The sequence below is a fragment of the Pogona vitticeps genome, chromosome 3 (genome assembly GCF_051106095.1).
Source record: "Pogona vitticeps strain Pit_001003342236 chromosome 3, PviZW2.1, whole genome shotgun sequence".
In the NCBI taxonomy this organism is placed as follows: domain Eukaryota; kingdom Metazoa; phylum Chordata; class Lepidosauria; order Squamata; family Agamidae; genus Pogona; species Pogona vitticeps.
In genome coordinates this window covers 142,579,169-142,589,096 of record NC_135785.1, presented here as the reverse complement: position 1 = coordinate 142,589,096, position 9,928 = coordinate 142,579,169, and positions in this window count along the sequence as shown.

The following is a 9,928-nucleotide window of genomic DNA, read 5'->3' as shown; positions in this document are numbered from 1 at the left end:
AATTACCTTTGCTCTCTAAACTTAATAAAAGGTTCTAAGTCTTAGACCATCTAAAAATATTGTTTCCATTTACATGAAAACAGCACACATTCAAGCTCAATTTGGAGCAAAATTAAGTGCAGGACAGAATTGAGGAATGACACAAACAAGCTAGATAGGAGTGAAATTCCCTGTGCTCTCAAATTGCTATGGTATGATTAACAAGGTATTATATACTTATACTGTATACCCACTTCAAAATGGTAGCTTCAGAAGTAGGGTGTGGAAACATTTCTTTTTAGGTTGCAATTACCAATGCAATGAAAACTTGAAAAAGTTACTTTCTGGGATGTCAGATCTTGTTTTACTCAAGCTTTGCAGAACTAACATGATAAATGTTCTTATAATTAGGGGATTCCCCCGTAAAATGTTGTCTACAGACCATGGAGGGGTGCTTCAGTCACACAGAATCTGAAATACAAGCAGAAAGCTATTTATTCACAATGCAGCCAACGACAAAAAAGAGCAACATGCACAGCAAAACCAGCAGCTTAACTCGGTCATAGTCAGAAGAGTCCAGGAGACTCCTAGTCCAAAGTTGTCTTAGGCTTCCAAGAAAGCTTGTTCAACTTTACCCTCAACAAATCAACACCTATGACATGAGGCTGAGCCAATTAAACACTTCCTACCCAAATGGTTGCAAGTGAATAGAAAGCATTGCTATCTTATGTCCTTGGTGGGCCTTAGAAAGGAATAAATAGCATTTCTAATCTTGTCTCTTTCGAAAAGTCAAACACGCTATTAAAAAACCCATGAACATTCTTTTCCAAACAAATGACTCAAGGACTTCTTCAAGGGAGAATGTCCACCCCTAACCATGACAGATGATTCTAATTAACTCACACTCCCTACTTCAAACTTCACTCACCTCACCCAGTACCCTGATTTTACCCATGTTACCTCTTTCACCTTTAATTGTCTTTAAAGGGAAACAATCCACAATTATACATCTTGAAGAGTTCTAAACGTATAAGTAAAAATGCATAACTATATGAAACAGCTGCATAATTGCCTCTGTTACAAACGGATGGATGTATTATGCAGAAGTGCTGTTGTAACATTCCCTTGTGTTCCCTCCCTGTGTACATTAGCTTTCCCTCTATCCTATTTTACTGATCATGATGATCAAGCCTAAAATAACCTTGTTGCAGAATTGCAACCATCAGTCTAGAAAATTATATACACAAGCTAGGTTGCTTACCAGGGCAGCCCAAAGATTTTTGTTGTTGTTGTCTGAGGCGCAGTAGCAAATGGCACCTCACAGTTACCCATGTCAGGATTAAGGGTGGGAAGAAGTTCTGCCTTGGTTCCACTTTCAGTCAGGACCAGCTATCCTGTTATGGTGAGATAGTTTGTTGAGAATTCTTTGAAAACACCCCCCCCCCCCCAATGTAAGGTCTTCCTTCCACTGCAATAGTGAGATGTTAAGTACATGTAATTTTGTAATTTACTTAATTTCTGCAAAAATGCCTCTGGGAAAAACTAGCATCTTCCTTTTTTGAAGCTAAAGGCATGCATATTGTAAGTACAAAAGCACAGTCTGGTGGCAAAAATGCAAACAAACTGTCAATACTATTAGTCCACAAAACAAAAAGTTTTAATTTTTAAGCCTTTGACTGTGAGGATCTATGGGTGGTTCTGAAGAAATGGGTGTGCCTCAGCACTTGATTGTTCTGATGCGTAACTTGTATTGTGGAGAAGAAGCTACTGCAAGGACAGAATATGGAGACAGAATGGTTTCCTGTAGGTTAAAGTGACAGACAAGGTGCATTTTATCCCTTTATCTGTTCAATCTGTATGCAGAACATATCATATGGAAAGCTGGACTGCATTCAGATGAAGGAGGAGTGGAAATGGATGGAAGAAACATCAATAATTTAAGATATGCAGATGACACCATCCTACTGGAAGACAGTAGCAATGACTTGAAATGACTGTTAGGGAAAGTGAAAGAAGTACTGTGACGGACAGGTCAGGAACCGCTCCAGTCCATCACAATGGAACCCTGATTCAAGAGCCAATGGCTGTACAGAAAAGGTGGGACTAGGGATATATAAGAGAATGGATGACAGTTAAAGAGCAGTTAGAGTCTGAGTTTGGAGTTAGAGAGGATTTCAGTTAGAGAGTCAGGGATGATTTAGGGACTTCAGTTAGAGAGATGCAATTTTGGCAGTTAGGACCAGCCTGGTGTTAGAGAAGAATAGAGAGAGAGAGAAAACTTGATAAGAAATGAATAAATATATTGATTGAAATGATTATAACTAAACAAATATAAATGTTATAAAAGCACAATTTATTGAATGAATAAAATAAGACCAGCAATGATTTATATGATTTACTTATGAACACTTTAATAAACTTTGTTTGACTGAATAACACTGATTCAAGAATCATATTTGATGTGTATCGAGGAGAGACTTCTCTGGAGGCAGCGGAAAAGGTTGAAAAAATAAATGTCACACCTGAAAGTGAACCTGGGTTGTGTGGAAAGAACAAACAGGGGAACTGGGTTCATGACAAGTACCAAATCAGGACTGCAGATGAATGCTAAGAAGACAATAGTCATGACTACAGAAGAACACCATTTTAATGCCAACAATGAAGAAATTGAAACAGAGATTTTGTATACCTTGGTTCAACCATTAATCCTAATGGAGACAGCAGCCAAGAAATCAGGAAAAGATGGAGACTCAGAAGAGCAGCAATGAAAGAACTAGGGGAAAAAATCATCAAGTGTAAGGATGTGTCACTGGAGACCAAGATCATACACACTCTTGTATTTCTGATCAACTTCTACAGGTGTGAAAGCTGGATGGTTAAAAAAGTTGAGAGGAAAAAAATTATTCATTTGAAATGTCGTGCTAGAGGAGAGCTGTGTAGATACCGTCGACTGCCAGAAAGACAAACATGTGGATCCTAGATCAAATGAAGCCTGAACTATCTCTGGAGGCATAAATGTTGAAGCTGAAGCTGTCCTCCCTTGGGCACCTTATGAGAAGGTAGGATTTTTTTTGAAAAAATATTAATGCTGGGAAAGGTGGAAGAAGGCAGGAGAAAAATAGGAAAAACCAAATATGAGATGGGTTGACTCGCTAAAGAAAGCTACAGGTTTGATTCTACAGGAGTAAGGCAGCTGAGGACAGGGCATTCTGGAGATTACTCATTTATAGAGTCATCATGAATCAGAGACAACGTAAGGGGACATAGCAACAACACCAACAGAAATATACAAAAATGTATTTCAAAAACACAAAAAGACTTAAGACTGACAACAACAAAAGAACATTGCTTTCTCACAGTGAGGAGAAAAATGTTCACCTTTTTTATTTACTGTGCAAGGGTGAAAGAAGTCAGAGTTTTCTTGCCTAGTAATCTTATTCAAAGCCACAGTGGTTCTTAACCTTTGTTACTCAGGTGTTTTTGAACTGCAACTCCCAGAAACCCCAGCCAGCAGAGCTGATGGTGAAGGCTTCTGGGAGTTGCAGTCCAAAAACATCTGAGTAACAAAGGTTAAGAACCAGTGCTCTAGGAGACAGAGGCTGAAATCCTTCTATTCACAGCAATGTGAATAATGACATCAGTGGCAAATCACCACTGATTATAGGCTTCCCTTTGTGATTTTGGGGTGCTCCCAAATTTCTTATGCTGTATATATGTCACATCCCAAAATGGCCTTTAACAAGTGGCAATCTGCTGCTCACATCATCCCTGTGATGTATATGAAGCTGCACAACAGAATTTCAACCAGAAAACCCCTTCCATGACTGTCATCTTTAGAAGTAAAATTTAATAATCAATTAATGTAGTAACCATTTGCTGCCCTTTCATAACAGTCAAAATGTGCTGCCTGAGATAACTGACTTACTCTATCAAATAGTAGAGCTGACCCTGTTAAGTGCAGATATCTGTATTTATCTTTTAGGCTACTTTGTTGACCTAAAAACTGAGAAACACCATGAACAAGGAGCCTCATGGTGCAGTGGTTAAATTGCAGTACTGCAGCCAAGATTCTGCTCACGAACCTAGTTCAATCCCAGGTAGATGGCTGAAGGTTGACTCAACCTGACATCCTTCCAAAGTCAGTAAAATGATTACCTGCCTTGCTAGGAGGAGTGGGGACAATGCGCAGCCTGCATTATTAAATTGTAAACTGCCCAGAGACTGCTTTAAGTGCTATGGGGTGGTATATAAGCAGCACCCTTTGCTCTGCTATGAGTGCCTTCCCTATCTGGATATCTAGGGAGAGCTAAGAAAGAGGTTATACAAATATGCACTGAAAATTTTGGTGAAATATTTTTAAAAAATCCCTCTCTATCACCCCTGCTTTTTGAACAATATGGAAATATAGATTACAGAAATCACATAAAACCTACTCTTCTTTTTTCTTCTTTAAGACCTCGCTTTTCTGTTACAGCTGTCCTTGCTGACTTGTCTAAAAAATTGGCAGGAGGAGGAATTCAGTACCCATGAACAGGAGTCATGTAATCAATGCAAAGCAATTTTATCAAGCTTTTTTGTGAGTCACTTTTCTGTGAGATGATAGATAGATAGATAGATAGATAGATAGATAGATAGATAGATAGATAGATAGATAGATAGATAGATAGATAGATAGATAGATAGATAGATAGATAGATAGATAGATAGATAAAACATGGTATTAAGCTTCTTTTTAGTCAATATATACCTAGCTAAGGTTAGAAGATGGACCTGCTTATTTATTTATTTATTTATTTATTTATTTATTTATTTATTTATTTATTTATTTATTTATTTATTTATTTATTTATTTATTTATTTATTTATTTATATCCCGCCTATCTGGTCAACTAAGGACCACTCTAGGCGGCTAACAGACAAAGAATAATAAAAATATACATATACAAAGCAACAGAATAATAAAAACTTAAGAAAGATAGAAAATCAGTAGAAAGGAAAGGAAAAGAACATCAGGAGTTGTCTGATGGGAAGGCCTTCTATGTTTAAAGGTTCCTTTTTGTTGGTTGCATATTTACTGTCACTTTCTGTCTTTCCTTCTTGCTTGCTCTGTTATGGGGTTAATTTTAAATAATGTGGAGCTAAAATAGCAGGATAAATCTAACAACTATTTCTATCTTTCTAACATATCTCCTCCTCGTCTCAATGACTTAGGAAGGGGGTATGTGAAGAGGGCCCATGTTTAATAGCATAGATTTCACTTTAACACCCATTCAGAGTAACGACAATTTCTGTTTTCACTCTACATGAAAATGAGCATAAAACCACACCTAACTGGCAACATGCAGCAACAGTACAATTATATGCACAAAGCAACCTCGAATTCTGCTAGAGCACAAAAAACATAATGGCACTGAAGCAATAGCCAAAGTAGACACAAATAATTAAGAAACAACATTGGTAACCCTTATGGGGTTTTGCAGGACAATTTTGCTTTTCTGAGGCTCAAGCTGGTCAAGTCATCTATCATGTTTGTTTGTTTGTTTGTTCATCATAGCACACTATTTTCTCAACTGCATATCTTCTACATAGCCTGCTTTTTTGTGGTAAGTCACTGGAAGGTAAACCTAAACTTTGCTTGCAAATCTCACAGCTGAGACATGTACCTCTGAAGAAATGCAATTCTCCTACAAATGTCTCAGAGTGAGTTATTGACACTTTAAGTGCCAGTTAATGAGAAAAGGGTAGACAGTGGGAGAACTTGTAGATATTCTCCTCCGTGGATCTATTCAAGTGATACTTCCTCCATTTGGTAGCTTCCATGGATGGTCCATGTGGAATGATTTGTAAGAAACTCAGGCCAGAAAGAAATGTTAGAGATAGCCCTCAATTAGAGCTGAAATTAATGTTTGTGAGATCAGACTTCCAGGGAATCCTCTGCTTAAATCTTGAAGACCTATCACCAAACAAAGCAAGTATGTGGCATAATCCTAGAAGTGAAGGAAGCTCTTGCTGTGACATTTAAACCTTCACATTAATTTAAAATGTCTCTTTTTCAGTCATTGGCTTCTCTAAGATTAGTTTCAGGCCTGAATCAGCACATGATATTGCTGTCTGTGAGAATTCAATCTCTAGACCTCTCTCCAACAAAGGGATGCCAACAAGTTAAGGACCAAAGTCTTTCCAGAATCTTTATGCCATTTTTTAAATCAGACACACTAGCTGTGAGATTCTGTAAGTTGTAATGCAAAAATGTAGCTTTTGCAAGATCTAGTTTTGGGTCTTTGGACTTAGCTAAATAAATATAAGGTTCTGCATATATTTACCATATAATTAAGGCATATTAAGACAGATGTTTTTGATTATGACAAATGTCAAGAATAATTTCCTAACCTGGCAGAACAAAGTTTGTATTAATGAGCATCCATGATTGTACAGGTGTGCAAGAATGCTGACTAATGCTGAGTCATGGATGATGCAACATAATGCTGAATCATAGATGATGCAACATCTGCTATCATTGGTTACATGCTAATATGTATAAGTACATGTGAAGCTGAACTGATGATGTATCTCCACCACTGATCCATTGCTTGATGTCACGCTGCCAGTTGTAATTGCTGTATATATTGTAAATATACTTTGGTGTCGGGAGAAGCTGCCTGTGTATGTGTGAGTTATTTAGACTGCCTGGACTGGACAAGAGTCTGCCCCAGAGATGTCAGCTTTAGGCACTAACATTGGGTTATGGACCCAGCACCAAGGATGCCTGCCACGTACCAGAGGAGCTGGTGTGTGCCAGAGGGTACCACAGAGGCAGGAGAGTCCAGTCCTTAAATGGAAGAAGTCCAAGAAGGTGAGAGTTCTGCCATTCAGATCCCAGGAGGGGACAAAGAACGGGGAATGGATAAGAGGCAGCAGGATGTTTGGGGCAGCAGGAATGGGAGGTTTTCCCCTAACGAAGTTAAATGAAAGGAATTATCAAACATGGCCAGTTAAAGCTGAAATGTTGCTAAAAAGGGAGGACTTGTGGCAGATTGTTTCCGATCCCCCTGCTGTGTTAGATGAGGATGAAGAAAAACAGAATGAAAGGGTTTTAACGACAATAATTCTGTGCCTGGAGGACAGCCAGTTAGTACACGTACGTGGACTGACCTCGGCTAGACAATGCTGGTTATCTCTGAGATGTATTTATGTGAGAGATACGGCTGGAAGTAAAGTTGCATTGACACGAAAGCTGTATAGAACGAGGCTTGAACGTGAAGAGATCATGTCAGAGCACTTGCAGAGAATGAGAAACCTGTTCATAGAGCTTGAACAGAGAGGAATGAACTTCACAGAAAGCCACAAGGTATATTTAATCCTAAGCAGTCTCCCAGAGGACTATCATGTGCTGGTGACAAGCCTTGAGTCCATGCCAGAGAGGGACTTAACCCTTGAGTTTCTGACAGGAAGACTGCTGGAAGAGGAGCAAAGAAGAAATAAAAGATCCAAAGTCAGAGTGAGAGATGACAGACCACACCAGAGGAGAGCTGCTTCCAGAAGTGGAGAGGAGAGCGGCAAGGCTTTGGCTGTGAGACACTGTTTTAAAAGCGGTTCAGAAAAACATTTAAAAGGAATTGCAAAGAAGCTGGCCACAGAAGCGAGAGCAAGAAACAAGGGAGGATTTCTCTTGTGCAGGCTTCTGATAAGACCAAGGTTACCACATGGATTCTGGACAGTGGAGCTGTATGCCATTTAACTAACACACCAGACTTGTTTTCCTCTTTAGGTGCTTCGAAACATAGCTTCATGAGCCTGGAGAACTGAGAAAAGTCTGCAGTGACTGGAGAAGGTACTATATACATCCCAGGTTTGAAAAGAGAACTTTGTGGTGTGTTACTAGTACCAAAATTAGACTGTAATATTCTAAGTGTCTCTTGTTTAGACAAAGAAGGATATACAGTGACGTTTGCTGATAGCACTTGTGCAATTAAGAAGGGAAACAGAATTTGTGCTATAGCAAAATTTGAAAACAATTTGTATGTGCTTAAAGGGAAAGCACAAAATAATGTAACACATGCTATGATTAGAAACACACCTCAACATGACCAGTGTGCATATTTGATGCATAGAAGGCTTGGTCATGCTAATTTCAGAGTAGTACAAAGAATGGAAAACTTGGCAAAAGTTGTAAAAATGAAAACAGTGTAATAATTACATAGATAGTAATGTATGTAAAGTTGCTAAGTCGAAAGTACACCCAATAAGCAAAGAAAGCAATAAACAAACACAGAGGCCATTTCATTTGGTACATGCAGACATAATTGGGCCTCTAGCACCATTTATGGGGGGAGCTAAATATGTTCTAGTCATAGTAGATGACTACGCGTGTTATTCATTCTGCAATTTAATGAAAAGCAAAGCAACAAAGGCCCCTATTCAAAAGATAGCATACTCACATAACTGTCAAAAGCGGTGGGGACCACAACGAAATTTGACAATCAGATGATAGATATATATAAAAGATTACAAGAATGAAGAACTGGAGCAAATGAATAAAGACCAAGAAATCAGAAAACAAGAAAAAGCCTAATTAGAATGCAGAATAAGAAATGAAACACACTGATTATTAGCAGCTGATGGTTCAAATTAAAATGAACAGGAAAAATATAGGAAAAGGAGAAATGGGTGAAGAGCCATGTCAACTGATTACAACAGAACATCACTGTTTGGAACTGCCACATTTGCTTGGAGCTGCCCAATGATCATGATGACAGTTAACTTGAGAATCATTAGTACACAAGACTACAGAATTAGGGTGAATGCAATCTAAAATTATGTTAGCAACTTGCTTGCTATTTGTAGCTCTGTAAGTGGCTTCCTTAGAAGAGACTTCTCTTCCTCATTTCATCATGGTGTTATGCTTTTTAAAAACCTCTTGCCCACAGAGAGAAGCATTATTCTTAATCTTGGGAGAAAGGTATTGCCAGCATCGACGTGTGTGTATGTGTGTGTGTCATCCTCCCTCCCGAGGCAAAGGGTGAGAAATGTGTGTGCATATGGCTCATCCTCCCTTTCTGCATTGGTTCAAGCAATCACATGCCTCAACTGATGCAAAAGGATCATTTTAAAAAGCCCCAGTGAGAAAGGAGAAAACTAAAGAGAGAACTCTGGAATGATTCACTTTTCTCTTTGTGCCATATGATCAACAGGAAAAAACCAAACCAACCCATCCCAAACCTGTAGTATTTCCTGCATTTTTAATCAATGTGGCCACCCCTTAAAAGCTATTAAGGTCTTCTTGTAGGTTAAACAACTCTTGACCTTTGTAGAGATGGGATAGTCATATTCATTCTCCCAGGGAGATGAATATGGATATTGACACCATTTGGACCCACCCCTCAGAACTGGCCAGTCCACTTACTGCTTGCAGCACGGCATGCATGCCCATCACCATTTAGACCACACCAAATGCAGAAGCAGCTGGACCAGAGCTTTCCCACCTCCCAGAGCTGCTGACCATTCTGACATGGAGGTGGGTCAATGAATCTCCCTGCTCAGCTGCTGAGTGGACAGCAGTGCAAAGAGCCCAAGAATCCCTGGCTGGGGTACTTCCACAATTGGTGTAGCACAAATGACAATGGGTACAGGCGCCGTGCCATGAGCTGTGGACTGGTCAGTTCTGGAGCATGGGTCCCAAGGGCCCAACTGCCTGTGGTGGTGATATTCATATTCATCTCCTCCAGGAGATGAATATGAATATCCCATCTCTATTTAGAAGACAGACATAGAAGATGACAGAAGTTATTACAGATGCTGTATGACTGGTATGTTTGCTGAAACACACAAAATTTTGGTTGAGCAAAGAGGTGAGCCCCCATATTCTGCTATAACAGCAAAAGGCTCAAATAATCATCAAAGACAGCCCAAAATGGATCGTAATAGAATGAACTAGGTTTGCCTAAGAAAG